At 39.1% G+C, this 22,082-nt stretch overlaps 1 protein-coding gene across 2 annotated transcripts in view; it reads left to right on the forward strand.

The window, feature by feature from the left end:
• The window catches only part of LOC138741619 (serine/threonine-protein kinase SIK2-like), a 261,937-nt gene that overhangs the window by 47,575 nt on the left and 192,280 nt on the right, over positions 1-22,082 (forward strand). The gene's annotated exons all lie outside the window — the stretch shown is intronic.

The raw sequence follows: 22,082 nt of genomic DNA on the forward strand, positions 1-22,082 counted from the left end.
CACTTTTCTCTCAGCAACCTTTTCAAAAAGTTGAAAATGGATATCTATATCTCCCTCATCAAAAGGAGGCACTAGATTTACCTCTCTACTTGCCAAAAACCTCTCCCCAGGAGTTACAGCCTCAGCTCTCTTACTTTCCTCCCTCTCAATTTTAATTCTCTCTAATTGAAACTGTTTTTCCCTTTCAATCTTTTCCAAGTTATATTTTCTCTTTCTTTCAGCTAACTCTAACTTGTATTTCCTCTGTTTTTCAGCTTCATCTGCCTGATATTTCCTGTTTTTCAGCTTCTTTGCTTTTTAGGTTCTTCTCTTTGCCTTTCAGCTCAATTTTTCCAATTACAATTGCAATTCACCAGATCTATCCTCTGGAAAATCTTCTAAGTCTGAACAAATTTACTCTCACCTATATAATATTTCACTATAATCCTCTGTATTTGTTTAACTTCAGTCAGTTTTAATGCCTTAGAAATAACCATCTTTTCTCTTGCTCCTCAGCTCTGCAGGTGATGGTTGTGACAAAAATTTATCAACATCCATTGCTGCTGTTTTTCACATTCAAGCTTTAAAGGGGAAAAAAAAGCAATTGACTAATAAGCCACAAAACTCGTGTTCAATCGACTGGATGAGCCCCATAAAATGTAACAAGCCCAAAGGACTCCAAACCCCAGCAGCAATAGATATTCACAACGACAAATGGTTACTTAAACAAAAGTTGCTTTTAATTATCTTTAAACATGAAAACAGAATCAAACTTTAACTTATCTCTATTCACTTAACTAACCCACTTAACCCCCTTCTAATTCTAAGGTCATGTGTATGTAATGTGTGTGTAAATTTAAGAAAAGTTCTTTGGTTCACAGTTCAATCTCACTTCTCATTCTTCCAAGTTCATTGATTGCAGGCAATTTTTATACTGTGCACAGAATTTAACATGTATAAAGTTCACCAGGCTTTGGTGCTTGAAAGGTAAATATTTACTGCTCAGGAAGGCTCTTTGTAGGTTTGCAGAGAGATTTGTTGTCCAGATTTCCTCAACTGAAGTACCATCATTAGTCACTTCAATGTCTTGCTGATGAAACTTGCCCCATCGGGCTTCTCCAGATGATAACCTCTTTCTTTCAAGCAACCACAGAGTTCGTTTCTGTTTCACTTATTCCAAGAGAAGTATCAGACAGATAGCACTTTCAGCTATTCGCCACTCTGGAGTTTCTGTTTCAGTTCCAACAAGCTTTTCCTGCTTGTTTCAGCTGTGACTGTTCAGTCTCCCTCTCTCTCACTTGCAAAAACCCCCTCCTTCTCCAGCAAACCATAGGAGTTAGTCTTCTGCTCCCATCTGTGGTTTTGAGGTAACCAAGTACCCTGGCATGACCTTTGAGTGAGCACTTTGCAGAATGGTCAGAAATCTTGTAAAAATGTTCAATGCAGATCCCCTGACTACTTCAAGACAATGGTCTATTCATTTCATGGCATCATTTCAATTAGCACCTACTTGTGAAATGTGCATAGCATTCTCCATAGTTTATGTTAGTCACTGAATATGAATTCTTCAGTATTTCAAATATGTTTTAAAATGTGTATGTATGTAACCTCTAATTTTACCAATTTAACTCCCAAATACATCTATTACATCACACTATTCCTCTCATAATCTTACATTCCTCTATCAAATCCCTTCTCAACCTTCTACGGTCCAAAGAATAAAGACCAAATTTGCTCAATCTTTCTTTATAATCTAGATTCTGAAATCCAAGTAACATTTTCGTGAATATTCTCTGCACTCTTTCTACCTTGTTAATGTCCTTCCTATAATTCGGTGACCAGAACTGTACTCCAAATTTGGCCTCTCCAATTCCTTGAACTGGCTCAACATCACTTATCAACTCCTGTATTCTATGCTTTGATTTATAAAGGTCAGCGTATCAAAAGCCTTCTTCACCACCCTATCCACATGAGATTCTACCTTCAGGGAATGATGCACTGTTATTCCTAGATCTTTCTGCTCCACTACATTCCTGAATGTTCTCCCATTTACTACGTATATTCTGTTTTGATTATTCCTACCAAAATGAAGCATTTCACATTTCTCAGCATTAAATTCCATCTGCCATCTTTCAGCCCACTCTTTTAATCAGACTAAATCCTGCAATCTTTGAAAACAATCTTCATTATTCACAATTGTGCCTATTTTAGTATCATCCACCTATTTACTATTCTAGTGTACTACCCCATCATCCCTCTCTTTCTCCCTCCCTCTCTTTCTCTCTCCCTCCCTCTCTTTCTCTCTCCCTCTCTCTTTCTCTCTCCCTCCCTCTCTTTCTCTCTCCCTCCCTCTCTTTCTCTCTCCCTCCCTCTCTTTCTCTCTCCCTCCCTCTCTTTCTCTCTCCCTCTCTTTCTCTCTTCCACCCTCTCTCTCCCTCCCTCCCTCTCTCTCTCCCTCCCTCCCTCTTTCTCCCTCCCTCCCTCTTTCTCCCTCCCTCCCTCTTTCTCCCTCCCTCCCTCTTTCTCCCTCCCTCCCTCTTTCTCCCTCCCTCTCTTTCTCTCTCCCTCCCTCTCTTTCTCTCTCCCTCCCTCTCTTTCTCTCTCCCTCCCTCTCTTTCTCTCTCCCCCCTCTCTTTCTCTCTCCTTCCCTCTCTTTCTCTCTCCTTCCCTCTCTTTCTCTCTCCTTCCCTCTCTTTCTCTCTCCTTCCCTCTCTTTCTCTCTCCCTCCCTCTCTTTCTCTCTCCCTCCCTCTCTTTCTCTCTCCCTCCCTCTCTTTCTCTCTCCCTCCCTCTCTTTCTCTCTCCCTCCCTCTCTTTCTCTCTCCCTCCCTCTCTTTCTCTCTTTCTCTCTCCCTCCCTCTCTTTCTCTCTCCCTCTCTCTTTCTCTCTCCCTCCCTCTCTTTCTCTCTCCCTCCCTCTCTTTCTCTCTTCCTCCCTCTCTTTCTCTCTCCCTCCCTCTCTTTCTCTCTCCCTCCCTCTCTTTCTCTCTCCCTCCCTCTCTTTCTCTCTCCCTCCCTCTCTTTCTCTCTCCCTCCCTCTCTTTCTCTCTCCCTCCCTCTCTTTCTCTCTCCCTCCCTCTCTTTCTCTCTCCCTCCCTCTCTTTCTCTCTCCCTCCCTCTCTTTCTCTCTCCCTCCCTCTCTTTCTCTCTCCCTCCCTCTTTCTCCCTCCCTCTCTTTCTCTCCCTCCCTCTCTTTCTCTCTCCCTCCTCTCTTTCTCCCTCCCTCTCTTTCTCTCCCTCCCTCTCTTTCTCTCCCTCCCTCTCTTTCTCTCTCCCTCCCTCTCTTTCTCTCTCCCTCACTCTTTCTCTCTTTCTCTCTTCCACCCTCTCCCTCCCTCCCTCTCTCTCTCCCTCCATCTCTCTCTCCCTCCATCTCTCCCTCCCTCCCTCTCTCTCTCCCTCCCCCTCTCCCTCCCTCCCTCCCTCCCTCTCTCTCTCCCTCCCCTCTCTCTCCCTCCCTCCCTCCCTCTCTCTCTCTCCCTCCCTCCCTCCCTCCCTCTCTCTCCCTCCCTCTCTCTCCCTCCCTCTTTCTCTCCCTCCCTCTCTTTCTCTCTCCCTCCTTCTCTCTTTCTCTCTCCCTCCTTCTCTCTTTCTCTCTCCCTCCTTCTCTTTCTCTCTCCCTCCCTCTCTTTCTCTCTCCCCCTCCCTCTCTCTCCCCCTCCCTCTCTCTCTCCCTCTTTCTCTCTCCCTCCCTCTTTCTCTCTCCCTCCCTCTCTTTCTCTCTCCCTCCCTCTCTTTCTCTCTCCCTCCCTCTCTCTCTCCCTCCCTCTCTCTCTCTCCCTCCCTCTCTTTCTCTCTCCCTCCCTCCCTCTCTTTCTCTCTCCCTCCCTCCCTCTTTCTCTCTCCCTCCCTCCCTCTCTTTCTCTCTCCCTCCCTCCCTCTCTTCCACCCTCTCTTTCTCCCTCCTCTCTTTCTCTCTCCCTCCTCTTTCTCTCTTCCTCCTTCTCTTTTTCTCTTCCTCCTTTTTCTCTCTCTCTCTCTCCCTCCTTCTCTCTTTCTCTCTCTCTTTTTCTTTTTATATCAGCTTAAGCAATCCCTTACTAATCACAGAGCAAATATGGCATAGGGAATACTTAAAGTGGTATGAGTGGGGGTGGTGGGGGGGGGTGGAAGGTTGAGAACCACTGGTTTAGAGCATACAGATGGTTATATTGATGATTTTATCACAGTGAATTAAACCTGGGAAGCATTAGAGAAATTGTTCAATAAACTTTCAGAAGCAAATCTTGTTAATTTAGCTAAAAGTGAATTCTGTCATACAACAGTTTCATATCTTGGTTATGTTGTTGGTGAAGTGAAATTGATGCCTGTCCAGGCGAAAGTTCAGATAATTTCTGAATTTCCTATACCCAAGGGCAAGAAAGCTATTAAGAGCTATTTAGGAATAGTAGGGTATTATAGTAAGTTCTGTAAAATCTTTGCTGAGATCGCCATAAGTTTAACTAAACTTTTATTTAAAGTGAAAATTTTATTTGGACAAACATTTGTCAGGAAGCATTTGACAAACTGAAAGCTGTTAATATCACAAGCCTATACTGAAATGACCTGACTTTGAGAAGTCATTTTCTTTAGCAGTTGATGTTAGTGATGAATGCCACAGGAGCTGTTTTTAAAAAAATGACTGATAATATTGAATATCCAGTAGCTTATGTATCAAAGAAATGCAATCAACATCAAAAGAATTATTCTATTGAAAACAAATTATTGTCCTTTGCAGCATTTTGAGGTGTATATTTGCCATCCATAAAGGACTGATTGTGATTGACACGGAACACAATCCCTTTGTGTTTTTGAGTAAAAATGAAACATGAAGCCCTGGATGAACAACCTGCTGAGAACCAGATCACAGGTATTCAAGTTCAAAGACGCAGAACAAGGAATAGTACACAATAGCTTCAGCAGGGCCTAAATGACATGACCTGCTATAAAACCAAATCCAGTACAGTAGGAGACAGCAAAGCGTCATTCTCAGATGAACTCAATGGCATCTGCACCCACTTTGACTGCCAGAACAAATAAGAACCATTGCACACCCCCATGTCTCCAAAGATCCTTTACTGTCAGTATCTGGAAATGACGTACAGGCTGCCTTCAGGAGAGCGAATTCAAGGAGAATGTATGGTTCAGATGGAGTACCCAGTTGAGTACTGAAAACATGCTGATCAACTTACAATGTATTTATGGATATCTTCAACAATGCTGCCTAATAGCCCATAGCACCTAATAACCTGGATACACCTGAGATTGTCCGATCTCAGAAGCTGAGCAGGCTCAGGACTGGTCAGTACTTGTAAGGGAGACTGCCTAGGAACACAAGGTGCTGTAGATTTCTGTGAGGGGTGCTGGACAAATTCTAAATGTAGTGTTACATGACAATAATGGAACCTTTACATCGCACTCCAGCAGAGGGTGGTACTCATCTGTTTCAAACAGGTGTCAATCATACTGGTGGCCAAGAGTGTGGTAATCTACTTAAATGACTACTGACAAGTGGCACTCACATCTACAGTGATGAAGTGTTTTGAGAGGCATGTGCTGAAGCATATTAGCTCCTGTCTGAGCAGTGACTACAGTTCGTCATTCAACGCTATCATCCCTTGTATTTGTAATCTTTGCATATTTAAGTTCAAATTTATTGCCACATGTTCCAAGGAGCAGTAATGAAGTTTGTTTTATGAGCAGTCCAGCTAGACATCCCATACATAGTGCAGCAAATAAGAGAGTACAAAGTGCAAAATTACAGAGACATCAGTTGGAATAGAGTAAAGGCAACATAATTTTATCATTGTTAGAATCATTCAGGAATCTGACGATGGCATGAAAAAAATAATCAGCCCTTGTCGGATGGTGCATGATTTCATATTTGTAAATCTTCTCAATGGGACTGGGGTGGAGAATGTGTGACCAGGATGGTGTGAGTCTTTTAATGTGTTGGCTGTTTTTCCAAGGCAGCAATGTCGATGGAAGGGAAAGGGCTGTGTATAACACGATGGCAAACTGATCAGCGATCTCCCAAGACCTGGACCTCGGACTGGACTTTGTGTGGTTACAGGGCTGTGGCAGTGCTGGAAGCAAATCCACGGACACTTGCGGACTCTGAGGGGACTCACTTTTGCTTCTTTCTCTGACTGTAAGAGGTATAGACGACACTTTCCAGGTTCTAGTATTTCCTAATTTCAAAATGTGTCATCTTCAAGGAAACGTGGGGACGATATTCCGAATTATCAAACTTTGTAGATGCAGCTTTATGTAGCTTTAATTAATTGATAAAATAGATAAACATTTTGCATAACTTTGCATTAAGACTTTCATAATGATGAATAACAAAGCATGTGTTGTATAGATATGGCAATAATTAACTTTAGAGACAGACAAGAAATGAGACAACTTCAAAAAAAATTATCTTGAGCTCACGTCCCCTTCATAGTTCGTCGAAGAATGAGATGCAAGCTCAGTCTGCACGGATATCAAGACATATTATGTCATAGTCATTATGGTAACACTACAAACAATAGTCTTTCTTAAAGAGATCGGCGCAAAATTAACTAAGAATCAAAAACGGGGTTTTAACCTTTACATTCTGGCCCCTAATTATTATAATATACATTAATGGCTAATATATAATTACTATTACAGATAAAAAAGTAAATATGTTGAGTATAAGATTAGAAATCAAAAATTTCTGCTTCTTGTAAAAGATAGATTTTAGTAATGGATCTATTTTTGTAACCAGTCGTGGTTTTAATCTGCTCTTGCCGAGTGAAACCTTTCTTACCCGGAACTGTGTCCACAATTTTCCCCAGCAAGCAAGAATTTCTTGGTGAAGAATGGTCTATGATAATTACAATGTCTACATACAAAATTGTGTTTATCTTTAGACTATTTTTGCCATTCTTGTAATAATGAAAGATGTTCTTTAATCCATCTTTTCCAAAATAAATCTGCAAATGGGGATTCGTTCAGTGAAACTCTGTCTTGTGGCAAATCCACTGTTTGTTTTGTCCAGATTTAGCATTTGCATGTCGATAATTAACACATTTTGATATAATTCTTTTGATCAATGATGAAGCACCAAATATCCAATATTTCTAGCATAGTTCTAATAACACGTGATTACAACCATCATGACCTGTTTTCTCATGTATATGTATAGGTCGAACAATCAAATCAGAAACATGAAATTCCTTAGCTAATATAATTGGATGTTTCACTTCTGGCATTATTGGTTTTTCCAATCTTCCTCTTACTCTCAATACATTATTTGCAAGAATAGGATTTAGCTTGTAAACATGAGTTGTTTTGGTAACATTCAGATGAGCCATAAAAAAAGAGAATATTAAAGAAAAAGTTAAATATACATATTAAAATCTAATCAATATAAATTGAAATGTAAATATTCTGAGTATAACAGCCACTTATTAATAAAAAATTATAATTATGTGAACCATATGTAATTTTTTCCATTATTAAACAATATTTCATCTCATTATATCATCTATTAATATCAATCATATCTGTATCTTTTCACGTACGAGCAATACATTTTTTGCTACGGATAAAGCTAAATATACAAAAGTAAGCTGGAATTTATCTAATCCCAAACTTTTCAGAGGTTGCAAACTACCCAATAAAAATACTGTTGGATCTAAAACTATTTTAATCTTATACAGATATTCTAAAAACAATCAAATTTTCTTCCAAAAAGATTGTATATGTATACATAACCAAACAGCATGAAAAAAAGTTCCAACCGTATCACCACATCTAAGACACAAATCTGATTCATTGAAACCATTTTTTTTTTAAATTTTTCAGGTGTCAAATATAATTGATGTAAAAAATTGTAATTAATCATTGCATAACGTGCATTTATCAATCTAGTTACATTATCATAACCAATCATCTTCAGAAAAAAAAACCATTATCCGCTTCCCATTTAATTTTAGATCTATCCCAACCCTTTTTATCCATACCATCCTGTAATATTTGATACATAAATGAAATATAACCCTTCTCTGGTACCTTCATCAGAAAAGTCTCAAATTTAGTCATTTTAGGTAAAATCGCATCTCTACCAAACATACATTTTACCAAAGATCAAATTTGATAATAAAGAATTCTCATCAGTACCAAAATCTTCCCTCATCTGATTAAAAGATAAAAACTTACCCTCTTTAAAACAATCTCCCAAATTTTTCACACCTTTAAATCCCCAATGCAATAAACTTTAATTATGTATTGAAAAAGAAATAAGTTGATTATTATACAACGGAGTCAAAGCCAATAATTTACCCCTAGAGTCTATCATTTTATTTTTCTTCATCCATAACTTCATTAAATGTTTTTTGATATTGATATTGTAACAAATTTATATTCCACCTAAACAAAAATTGATGTATTTCAAATTCAGAAATACTTGCCATCCCAATTTTATAACCATATAACAGTTTACAGCACGGAAACAGGCCATATCGGCCCTTCGAGTCTGCGCCGGTTCACTTAATATACAAGCACACAGCAACAACACAAACTTAAGTGGAGAACAACCAGGGATGAACAATTGCCACAACTTTGCTAGAGCCTGTCACTTACAAAAGTAAATATTAGGATAACTTGTTTGCTCTGTAGGAAACACAAAAATGTGATTATGCCAAAAATATATATCTCATAATTTGTACTACTAAGTACAAAGAACCATATGATATTTACACATTAATTTGCAAAGCAGGATAACTTTTTTTAAAAATGCCAGCCAATTCCCCCGATAACACAATGACAACCTTTACTACTACTCAAAAACTTGAACTTACCACACAACAATTCTTTCATCCCTTTCACAGAACACACAAATATTGTTGGTTTGTTGAGGAGACGTGCTTGGAAAATTCTGCTTCCATAAGTATGAATTCGACCATTACAAAAATGCATAGGATCCTTATAGAAATCTAATGATTTATCTCCAATTAAGGCATATCCTGAGCTTCCAGGAATATTCTTCTCAGACATTGTTATCCAATGATCTTCCTTTGCCTCTCTCTCCCCTCGTTTTCGCCGGTCTGCTTCACTCAGACTCCGTCCCATCGCCTCAAGCACCTGGAGGGGTAGCTCGGCACCGCTCCGCACACCCATTCGTCAGTCAGTCGGATTGATGGGAGAATTGTCCAATCCGATACTGCCTTCCACTATTCCCCGCCTCCTCCGACAGATGCACGTCCTCTTGAGCTCGGTGCATCCGTGCCAGCCATCGCCGATCGCGTTGTCTTGTGCCCCAGGCTGCGAACCATGGAGTTTCAAGAGTTTACCCAAATATATCTTAAATGTTGTGAGCGCCTCTCGTTCGGCACGACGCTCCAGATTCCAACCACCTGGGAGATGAAAAAAAAACCCTCAGAACTTCTCTCGATCGGTGTTTCCTTCACCTGAGACCTGCGCCCTGATGGTTTAGACTCCTGTGAGGCGGGAGAAAAGTTTTATCCAGCCCTCGTAACCTTTTGGTATAACCTCATTAGAACTTCCTCTGCTCGTCCAATGTCTCCAACTAGCCGAACCACCTTTAACGTGTTAGTTTCACAATGTCCTAGCCTAGGAACATCCAACTTATCTATGTCCCTCACGATTTCATATACAATTTCTGGCATCCTAGATACCAGAGACAAAAACTCCAGCTTATTCAGTCTCCCTTTATAATTCAAGCCCTTCAGTCCAGTAATATCCTTCTTCAATGCCCAACTCGGAGGCCATACCAAATCCATCAATAAACTAATAAATTTAAGTTGGGCTGCATCATAATAATTTTGAAAATGTGATAAACGTAGTCCCCCTAACTCATATTTCCAAGTTGATTTATTCAAAGCTACTCTCAAAAATTTACGCCTCCATAAAAACTCCCTAACCGTTTTATTCAAATCTCAAAAAAAAATTTTATCAAGTAAATACAGAATAGATTGAAACAAATATTGTATGTGCGGAAAGATATTCATCTTAATTGTACTTATCCTTCCCATTAAATTAATAGGTAAATCTTTCCATTTAATCAAATCAGTTTTAATTTTTTTCATTAACGGAACATAATTTAATTTATATAAAGATTGATAATTAACATTCAAAATTATACCCAGATATTTAATTTGATCAGTCTACTTCAAATTAATAATATTCTTATCAACTGAATAATCTCCTTCACTTACCGGTAATATTTCACTTTTTTCCCAATTAACTTTATATCCAGAAAGACATCCATATTGTATTAAACATTCCTTCAAATGCAAAAGTTACTGAGCTGGGTTTATTAAATACACCAATACATCATCAGCAAATAAATTAATTTTATACTCCTCATCTAAAACTTTCATACCTTGTATCTGTGTATTTTGTCTTATCAGCTGTGCTAAAGGTTCAATCACTAACGCAAACAAAGCTGGTGATAAAGGACAACCTTGACGAGTTGATCGAGTTAACTTAAAAGATTCTGAAATCAAACCATTCATCAATACTCTAGCTACCGGTTTACTATATAGAGCCCTAATCCATCCAATAAAAGAAGGACCAAATTAAATTTCTCCAAAACTTTAAACAAAAAATTCCATTCAACTCTATCAAATGCTTTTTCTGCATCTAAGGATATCACCATCGGGTGATCTAAAGATTGTCGAAATCTATTAATCAAACTAATCACGTGCAAAATGTTATCTGAAGCATATCTATTCTTTATAAAACCTGTTTGGCTAAATTTTTACCAAAGTTGATTCATATTGATCAATCTATTCGCTAATATTTTAGCTATTATTTTATAATCTACGTTTAACAACAAAATTGGTCTATATGAAGATACTTTCAAAGGATCTCTATTTTAGGAATTACTGTAATTAAAGCACTAGAACAAGACTCGGGTAATTCATAATGTTCTCCAACTTGACGTAATACATCCCCAAACACTGTAGATAAATCATCATAAAAAATTTTATAAAATTCAACCGAAAATCCATCATCACCAGGCGATTTACAGTTCGGCATTTCCAGCATAGCCATTTTAATTTCTGAATCAGTAAATGGTTCTTTTAACTCCTGTATGTCTCCATCCTCTAATATCGGTAAATTCAACTGTGATTAAAAAAAAATAATTCGATCCAGTTTTCTGTTTTCCTTCAGATGTATACAACTTTTTATAAAATTCATCATTAATCTCATGAGGTTTATAAGTAATAAGAAAATTCCGTCTAACAGCATTAATAGTCCTCTATCTGTTCTTTCTTTAATTGCCATGCCAATACCTTGTGTGCTTTCTCTCCCCATTCGTAATATCGTTGTTTAATCCTATTAATCACACATTCAAATTGATAAGATAATTATATTTCAATTTCAGCCTAGACAATTCTATTTTCTGATCTTCTGTGGCATCTTTCTGAAATTCCTTTTCTAACTCATCGATCTGTTTCTCTAATTCAAGAGTCTGATTTAATCGATTCTTTTTTATTTTAGAAGTATAACTAATTATTTGTCCTCTCAAATAGGCTTTCATAGCATCCCATAATACAAACTTACTTTGAACAGAATTTGAATTTTCAAAAAATCAATAAATTCCATATTTTTTAACAACATTGTATTAAATCTCCAACAATAAGCTATTTGAATTTTCTCAGAAGTTTCATATGTAAAATATAACAAAGAATGATCTGAAATCACCCTACTTTTATATTCCGCTTATTGTATTTTCCCTTGTAAATGTGCCGATACTAAAAAGAAGTAAATCCTTGAAAACGATTCATGTCTAGAAGAATAAAAGGAAAAATCTTTCTCTGTCAGATTAAGACGTCTCCGAATATCTACTAAATTAAGATCTTTCATCAACACTTGGACCTGAATTGCCATCTTGGATTTTTTAACTTTCTTCGGAGATTTATCTAATAAAGGTTCCAAAACACAATTAAAATCACCATCAACTAAAATATCATTAGCCTGACCCAAACATAAAAATGCATCTGAAATAAATATTTCATCATCTGCATTTGGGGCATAGATATTAAGTAAAATCCAAAATTCACAAAATATCTTACTATTCATTTTAAGAATACATCCTGCCATTTCCTCCATTGATTGTGATTCAAAAGATAAATTTTTATGTATCAAAATTGCTACACCTTTAGCTCTAGAATTAAATGAAGAAGAATATACATGCTCAACCCAGTCCCTTTTTAATTTCATGCCTTCCTTCACATTCAAATGTGTTTCTTGTAAAAAGGCAATATCAATTTTCATTTTCTTAATATACGCCAAGACTCGCTTACGCTTATTGGACTATTTAATTCTCGAACATTAAAAGTAGGAAACCTCAACTTTGACATATCTACTATTATTACTAAATACCACTAATATCTTTATATAAAAACTCAAATCAACGTATATAGACCCTTCAATAAAAAAAATCACAAATTAAAAACTAAAAAAAAATAATAAAAAAAAAAGAAACCCCCCCCCCCAAAAAAAAACCTAGCAAGAGGAAGTAATCCCCTAAACAAAAATTGGGTGTGGGTCACCAGTGGCTGATGACGAGTAAAGAACTTAGTGCAAATCTCTCCCTCCCCAGCCAGTCAATTACATCAAAATATCATAATAACAAAAGAAAAAATAGAAGAAGAAAATTCTTCTTTTCATCCAGAAGATTCCAATCTCGAAGATCCCATTTCAGAAGAAGGTGGACTCTTTCCATTCCCGTTTTTCCCATTTCTTCCATTTCCAGAGCAACCAGATTTTTCTTTAGGAGATAATGGTGGACTACGTCTTTGTCCTCTTATATCTGGCAATGAATCAGCAAAGATCATTGCATCACAATCAGTTTCAAAAAACCAAAATTGATAGTCTCCATAAAACACCTTCAACACTGCAGGGTAACGAAAAGTAGACTTATAACCATTACGCCACAAAACTTCTTTAACTGGATTGAATCGACGTCGACGTTGAATGACCTCTTGACTCAAATCAGGATAAAAAAAGACTCTGCTATTCTGAATCAATAATGGGGTTTGTCATTGTCTCGCATTTTGTACTCCAAGTCGAAGTATTGCTTCTCTGTCCAAATAACTCAAACATCGAATTATTACCGGTCTCGGGGGTTGACCAGCTGAGGGTGTTCTTCTTAAAGCTCTATGGGCGTTCTTTCCAGTACCAATCCTCCAGAGAAAAATTCTTGCCCTAATATTTGCGGAATCCAGTCTTTAAAGAAACGAAGAGGATCTTGTCCTTCTATACCATCTGGCAAACCAACAATTTTCACATTATTCCTTCTGCTTTGATTCTCCAAATAATCTATTTTTCTTTCAAGCTCCTTCTCACGTTCTCCTAATTCTATGATTGGTTTTTCCACCTTCAACACTTTTTCTGTGTTAGAAGTCATTTGTTGTTTACAGTCCAAAAAAGCAGTCTGAAATTTTTAAAATTCTTCATAAGATGCATCCACACATGTCTTAACCATATTTTATTCTGAACTTATACCAGCATTCATTTGAGCCATTTCATTCATTTGAGATGTCAACAAACGTTTTATAACAGCTTGAATAACTTCATTTAATTGCATACACTGTGATTCAGTAAAGCTCAACTCTGCTCTCTCTGACATAGTGGCAGAACAAGGTCACTGCAGCTCCTGCTGCAACTCAACAGAAGGCATTTTAAAAGTTTTCCTGCAGGTCTGGACTCCCAGTGACGGCACTCCGACTTCCTCAGGGAGTCGCCGCTGGTCTCCCCCCTTATCTCGTTTTTTTCATCAATTCACGAAGCAAAACGATTTCTTCAGATTGAAATGCTACCTGATGCATTTCCAACAATGCATATGGCAACAATGCCATATCAGCTTTGTGTGCTCCCTCCATTGAAATCGAAAGGCTTTCCAAATTGGGGTCCACTTCTTGGGAACAAGCACCTTCTTCCGGAAAACGGGTAATTCCAGCGCCATCCTTTATTTGGTGAGTTTTTTTTTTCAGCCCCCACAGGTGATCTTTGGGGTTTAGACAATGAAGAAATTGAGCCTGGGGCTGTATCAAGTCGTCTAGGCCCCAAATCTTCAGCACTTCGAAAATGTAACTTCTTCTGCACTTGAGGTTTAGTCTTTTTACCATTAGTGGCCATAATAATTCCTTAATACTTTAAACTAAAATTTAAAAAGTTTAAACTTGAAAACAAAGGGTTTAAAAAACAGGTATTTAAAAGTCTGGCCAGAGAGGTCGAGATTACTCGTCTAGATTCTACGCCATTTTGCCACGCCCACTGATATGATTTATAAGCATAGTTTTTAACCTAAGAGTCCATGCTACAGCTTTTTTTCCCCAAACAAAACCACGAAGTGATAACAAATTAATTGAATGATTGGATCATTCTCATTAAATATTTGAATAGTATTCACATTAGTCTTTTGGATTTCAGGATCTTCCATTGAAATTTCTTTTAACTCATCTGGATTTTGAGGCCAATCTTCTTGAGATCGCGAAAGAAATGGAGGACCGGACACCCATGTCTTGGCTCTTTTCAGAAATAATTGATCCTCGTGAAGCCATATCAGCTGGATTATTCACCGTTTTAACATATCTCCATTGATTAGCATGTGAAATCTTTTCTATCTCATTAATTCTGTTAGTCACAAAGGTACGAAACCTTATGGTTTTGTTATTAATGTATTTAAGCCAATGTACTATCAGTCCAAAGCATAGTCTGCTAACTCCATCTGTAATTCTCTTCTTAACACAGTGTCCATTTTGCTCACTATAGTAGCGGCAGTCAATTTCATTCGAGATATGGTGATTGGCTTTAATGGAGCCTGTGTGGCTTTTCCCATTATAAATCCACAATGTATTCGCTCTTGGTTATTTTGCAGTACTAAATAACTGACAGTACTAAAACCACCATCGCTTGCGTCAGCAAAGTGGTGTAACTGAGCAAATGTGGCAATTCCAAAGTCTGTTGGTTTAAAACATCTGTTGTCTTCAATTTTTTTAAACATTTTAATTGGTTCCTTAAACAAAATTAGTTTAATTCTCTGAGTATAGAACAAGATCAACCCTTATTAACACTAAGTTATTTACACAATCCTTGTGTAAATCCTTGTGTTATTTGATGCTCGTCGCCGAAATGATGATCCAATCATTCTTTTGCCCTTTTAAAACCTTGTTCTGGATTCATATATTGGTACTTTTGACCAACTCCTTCACCAATCCTCCAATATACTGTTCCAAGTAATGCAGTTAATCTTCAGCATTTTTAGTTTTACTTTCATTGATGTTCAAAAGATTTCATGAATGTCAGATACTGCAATTGATCTCCATTTCCTTCTTGGGTAAACTGTATGAACCTTGTTGCTGCACTAACGTAGCAGAAATTTCATTTTGTTTTGCTATGAGTGATATTGTCTTGTCCACCATGGCTTGTGACTGATTGTCTTGTGAATGGAGAAATCAGATCTTGAACTGGTGCCATAGGTGTAGGACCTTGAGTTGTAAGTGATGGCATTAATGGGGATCCTCGGTATGTAAGTGATGGCATTGGTGGAGATCCTTGACTTGTTGCTGGTTCTTCAGCAACATGAAGAAATGTCAAGGGTTGAGTATGATCAATTTGCATGGTTTAACTTTTTTGAAATACTCTCCTTTCAGGAAGATTCATATATTGTGCTCTTTGAAGAAATTGAATGTCACCAGCTCTTTCCATAGGATTTGTCATTGTCATTTGAGCACTAGCAGCGACACCCATGACTCCTTGCTTAAAGTGGACTCGTTTCTGGTGGCTGCGGTACCCATTGATGTGATGGAATGTTAGGTGCTAGCCCTTTGGGTATTTCTCTTGGAGTGATAAATCTTGCAGAAGCCTGATCTAATGCTTTGACTTGGGCCATATTCATAGCACATTGTTCCTCAAGCTCTCGTCTTTTCTCTATTCAATAATTTGTTTGTTCTTCACTAGCCATTTGTAACCTTTTAAGTTGCTCTTCTTGCTCCAATTGTTGTTTCTTGATTTCGGCTTCTTGCCTTAGTTGCTGAATCTTCATTTCAGCTTCCACATCCTCTAAAGCATATCTTTTTTTCAATCACTGTTGTTGAGCATAGACAGTCGCCAAGTCTGCTTGCACCTTAGCAGATATAGCTGATTTGCTCGAAGCACGCAAAGCTGGACTTTCTCTAGATGCCTTTGAAGAATTTGAAGATCTGTGCTCATAACCTTGGAAATACTATCAACAGGATTCATAGCTGAACTTTCAGATACCCCTGATTGAGTCTCTACTGCATTTCGCTCAGTACAGCATCAGTGGGACTTAGCAACATACATTCATCTGTTCCATTTCCACTAAACTCTAAGTCAGCTAATGAGGTCTGCAGTACCTTTGAGTCTTCTTGCTTGGTAGTTGAAGCCACTTCGATAGTGGCTGGCTCCAACCTCCTGCCAAGCGTTGTCAGTCTGTCTTTATTTGCTTGTACCAGTACTCCTGGCACCCGCCACTCTCTGTAAAATATTTGCCTCAGACCTTTTCCTTAAATGTCTTACCCCTCACCTTAAACACGTGCTCTGGTTTGTGATGCTTTTGACCTACTTTGGTGCTGATGAAAAATCCTGAATGTCTCTTGTGCCCATCAACCTGTGAGGCGACCTTGAGAGATGTATGGATTTCAACCCAAGGTCTCTCTGTTCATCCACATTCTTAAGTAACTGGCCATTAACCCTGTATTCAGCCTTCTGGTTAGTCCTTCAAAAATGCATCACCTCACACTTACCTGGATTGAAATCATCTGCTGCTTTTCTGCCCAGATCTGCATCCTTTCTATATCATCTTGTAAATGTTGACAACCTTTGTGTCATCCTCAAACTTACTGACCCATCCTTCCGCCTCTTCATCCAGGTCATTTATAAAAATCGCAAAGAGCAAAGGTCCCAGAATAGATCCCTGCGCACTCCACTAATCACCGACCTCCAGGCAGAATACTTTACTTCCACTACTACTACACTGCTTTCTTCCCTCAGGTCAATTATTTATCCATACAGCGAATTTTCCATTGATCTCGTGACTTTCTGGATGAGTCTCTTGTGGGGGACCTTGTCGAATGCCTTGCTAAAATCCATATAGACCACATCTGCCACCCTACCCTTATTAATTTATTACCTCCTCAAAAAACTCAATTAGACTTGTAAGGCACAACCTTCCCTTCACAAATCTATGCTGACTATCCTTGAGTAGATTGGACTTCCCCAAATGTTCATAGATGCTATCCTTATGAATCCTCTCCATTAGTTTACACACCACTGACATAAGACTCACCATTCTATAATTCTCAAGATTCTCCCTATTACTTTTTTTAAACAAGGTGACTACATTTGCTATTCTCCAATCCTCTGGCAACTCCCCTGTGGCCAAATAGGATTCAAAGATCATAGCTGCTGCCCCAGCTCTCTCTTCTCTCACTTCCCACAGCAGCCTGGGGTATACGGCATCTGGCCCTGAGAACTTATCAATCTTGATGTTTTTAAGAAGATCCAACATTTCTTCTTCCTTAATCTCCACATTGTCCAGCACACAGGCCTGTTGAATGCTGACCTCACTGTGATCAAGGTCGTTTACCCTTGTAAATACTGATGCAAAGTATTCATTTAGGACCTCCCCAACTACCTTTGTCTCCAGGCAAATGTTGCCTCCCTTACTTTTTAGCTACTCCACCTTCATTCTCGTCATCCTTCTATGCTTCACAAATTCATAGAATGCCTTGCGGGTCTCCTTAATTCCACATGCCAAGGCCTTCTCATGCCCCCCCATCAAGCTCTCCTAAATCTTTTTTAAGCTTCTCATGAGCCCTTTTTGTTTCATGCTTCATATAGCTAATGCATGCTTCTTTCTTCCTCTTGACTAGGTTGCCTGACCTGTTTTATCAGCCATGGTTCCCTTTTCCTACCCTTTTCCTTGTCCCAATGGGACAAACCTATCTTGAACCCTGTTCAAGTGGTCCCTAAACATCCATATTGCTTCTGTGCTTTCACCCTAAAAAATATTCCAAATTTATTCTCACTAGTTCGTGCTTTATCCCTTCATAATAAGCCCTTCCTTGTGGTGACTAGTATATTAGCAGGCATGTTAAGCTCATGTTGTCAATATTGTTACGAGCCCAAAGGACTCCCGAACCCAGCAGCAATAGATATTCACCACGACAAATGGTTACTTAAACAAAAGTTGTTTTTAATTATCTTTATACATGAAAACAGAATCAAACTTTAACTTTTTATATTATTATTAACTTACTTAACTTAACCTAACCCCCTTCTAATTCTAAATGTATAATGTGTGGTAAGTTTAGAAAAGTTCTTTGGTTCATAGTCCAATCTCACTTCTCATTCTTCCAAGTTCACTGGTTGCAGTGCACAGAATTTAACATGTATAAAGTTCACCAGGCTTTGGTGCTCAGAAGGTAAATGGTTACCGCTCAGGAAGGTTCTTGTAGGTTTGCAGAGAGAGATGTGTTGTTCCAGGATTTTCACAACTGAGGCACTACCATTAGTCACCTCAGTGTCGTACTGATGAAACTTACCCCATCAGGGTTCTCCAGATGATAACCTTTTTCTTTCAGGTTATCACAGAGTTCCTTTCTGTTTCACTTATTCCAAGTGAAACAACAGATAGTCAGAACCATCAGAGTAGGCCATCCTCCACACTCTGGAGCTTCTGTCTCTCAGCTCGTTCTCTCTCTCTCTCTCTCTCTCTCTCTCTCTCTCTTACACAGTTCTCTCTCTCTCTCTCTCTCTCTCTCACACTTCTCTCTCACACACTTCTCTCTCTCTCTCTCTGATTTTAGGTCACCTGGAACCCATCAGTGACCTGTTACTGAGTACTCTTCGAACCTCTGCAAAGAGGTATCAGCTGACCTTTAAAGCTGTTGCTTTAAAAGACAATAGTCTATTAATTATAAGTCACTTCAATTTACACATACTTGTGAATTCTCCATAGGCATTATTCACAGTTTCTGCAAAGTCTCTGATTGTGGACAAGAAGTCTCCAGTATTTCAAATAAGATCTGTTTTAAAGTGTGTATGTATGTAACCTACTCCAACTTTTTCCAATTTATCTCCCAAAAAGGATTTAATGAATGCTTGCTACTGAAGCGGGTCACCATCAAAAACTTGAACCTCCTTGGGCATGGAAGAGAAACACTAATGATCCAATGATTTCATTTTGTCTTTCTGGGACTGACAATATGTAGCTCTGTTCACAGTTGCTTGCAGCATGTAATGTAGCTAGAAATGTCCCGTGTGCATGTTCACCTGGATTTCTGATGCTTGTCTTGGAGTGTCATGGGACCTGCGGTGAAAGATCAGATTTGAGCTACAGCTCAGTCTGCAGTTATTGGTGTTTGTATTGGTAACTCCGTGCTTTGGGAGGATTTGTCCATGAGTATATAACTGTGGTACAAAAGGATCTGCCTTAGCATTGTGTTTTCCTGTTGTCCTTCTTCAATATATGTCTATCATCTGTCACTTCTGATAAGTTGCTTCAAACACCAGATCCCTTTGAGGCTCCTAGTACCCTCTCCTTGGCCATATTAGCAGCAAAATTTGTATCCAGCTCCAGCTGCTCCTCTTTCCTCCTTAACTGCTCCTCCTGCTCTTCTTCTTGTTCTTCTAAGTCATATATCCTTAAGCAATTTTTGTTGTGTAACAAGAGCAGCTACTTCAGCCTGAGCCTTTAAACATGCAGATGTTGTACTAGAAATGTTGGAGCTTGATCCAGAGAACTTGTTTGCTTCTTCTGCCTCCAACATTTCACAATTTGTCACCTGGTTGTATTTCATCCAGCATGTCAGATGTTGACTTAATACTTCATTCTTTCTCCAGTTGGAATTGCACATCCTTTGCACCTTCATCCTCTTAAACATTTTGTGATACAAGTGGCTGACTTTAAATTCAGCCGATATCTTCTGCAGTGGTTTTAATCATGCCTCAATGGCGGCAACGGCCATTTTATGCATCTCCATCCAACCATCTGCTGAACTCGAGCACCAAGTGTACACAACAGGAACATAAAATCAACAGTCCCCTATGGACAAGTGGCAGCACTTCCAAACTGTTAAAAGTTAATAAATACACAGGAGTCCACAAATGCAATTCTACCACTTCTGATGGCTGTGATGTGCGGTTCTCAACAAGCAAGTTCCCACAACAGCTGCAGTCAATAATATTGCTGTTTCTCAGAAAATGGCTCTTCCAATATATCTATAGGACATCCTGCTCTAGGTTTAGCAACTCTGGACTCCTCTGCGGCTGATACTTGGATCAAAGGAGATGAATTACCATCAGCAGTCTGCGTTCAGCATTTCCAATATGGCTGCTGTATTATTTTCAATATTCTCCAAACCAAAGATGTTTGTTAGGACTATTTCCCCTCCAAATGTTCCATATCCTTTTCTGTTCCAACAATATTTTTTTGTTGACTAAATGTAGTGACTTCTATCCATAAAAGGCCACTTTGAGGCTAGGTGGGGCTCTTGTTTGTGACGAGACAATAGGAGCTGGAGTAGGCCCTTCGGCCCGTCGAGCCAGCACCGCCATTTTACAGAACATGGCTGATCACTACCATCAATCAGTACCCCTTTCCAGCCTTATCCCCATAACCCTTAACTCCTTTGCCCACTAGAGTCTTATCTAACTCTCTTTTGAACATAATCAGCGAATCTGCCTCTACCACCCTCTGTGGCAGAGCATTCCACAGATTCACACTTCTCTGGGTAAAAAAAGGTTTTCACATCTCCGTCCTAAAGGGCCTACCCTGTATTCTTAAACTATGCCCTCTAGTCCTCGTCTCCCCCATCATTGGGAACAAGTAATCCGACTTCACCCTGCCTATCCCCCTGATGATTTTGTAGACCTCAATCATGTCCCCCCTCATCCTTCTAAACTCCATCGGATACAAGTCCAGTTTTTCTAGCCTTTCAGCATATGTCGACCCCGCCATCCCTGGAACTAACCTTGTAAATCTGCGCTGCACACCCGCTAGAGCTAGTATGTCCTTCCTCAAGTTTGGAGACCAGAACTGGACGCAATACTCCAGGTGAGGTCTCACCAGGGCCCTGTACAACTGCAGAAGGGCGTCTCTGTTCCTATACTCCAATCCCCTCTTTCGATTTAATTCACTAAGTCCAGATGAGTTTTTAATGAATGAACACAAAGGACTTGTAGCGATCTATTTATAACATAACATTCCAATAATAAGAACGATAATAACTTGCAATGATGTCTGTAGTAATGTCAACATTAACATTCTAGCCCTACTCCCCCTCTTAGTCTTTAACCCGTTACCCCAGTTGACGGGCTAATGAATTCTGAGGAATCATGCCCAAACTCCTGTGCAAGCGCCAGCTGTCCGTCCCCAGTATGCGAAACATTCATCAACTGTCCCCAGGACACAAAACCTGCTGTACATATGCAAAAGTCTGAAGAGAAAGAGCGCATGTGTGGATGAAACATGGTGCTGGAAAGGGGCAGTATCGATGGTATCAGCCGCCAAAATTATGGTAAAAACCGGGCATAGCAGCCTTTGACCTTGGGGCACCGCCGATGCCCACAACTAACCCAATAAAGGTAAGTAGCTCACTTATGGCTTCAACACACTTTTGGCTCTGTCAAGAAAATCTACACAGAACACTGCCTTTGGATGCTGCGTGACTTGCAATGTTTCTGCTGCATGTGTCCGTGTTTCCCTTGACCCCAGCATCTGTGGGCTTGTTTAATGCAAAAGGCAATCAACATTTCAGGCCTGAACGATTTGTCAGGAATCTGGAAAAATAGTTGGACACCTAAATAAAAAGGTGGGATGGGGAAGAAAGAAGGGGTAGAGCACCTGCTAACAGGAAACAGGTCATAGGTGGACACAAGTGGGAGGATGGAAGAGAAAGAAGCTGAGGAGTGAGAGGGATAAGAAAGGCAGCTCTCCAATAGAAAGAAGAGAAAGGAATGGAGAGCTGCAGGAAAGGAGACAGAAGGGTAGGGAAAGAGAGTGACCAGAAGAGGGGGGCTCTAACAGAAATTGGAGGTCATTATGATGCTGTTTGGTTTTAGTCTGCAAGATAAAATGTAACGTGTTGTTCATGCA

Source organism: Narcine bancroftii, chromosome 8 (assembly GCF_036971445.1).
Source record: "Narcine bancroftii isolate sNarBan1 chromosome 8, sNarBan1.hap1, whole genome shotgun sequence".
NCBI classification, from domain to species: Eukaryota; Metazoa; Chordata; class Chondrichthyes; order Torpediniformes; family Narcinidae; genus Narcine; species Narcine bancroftii.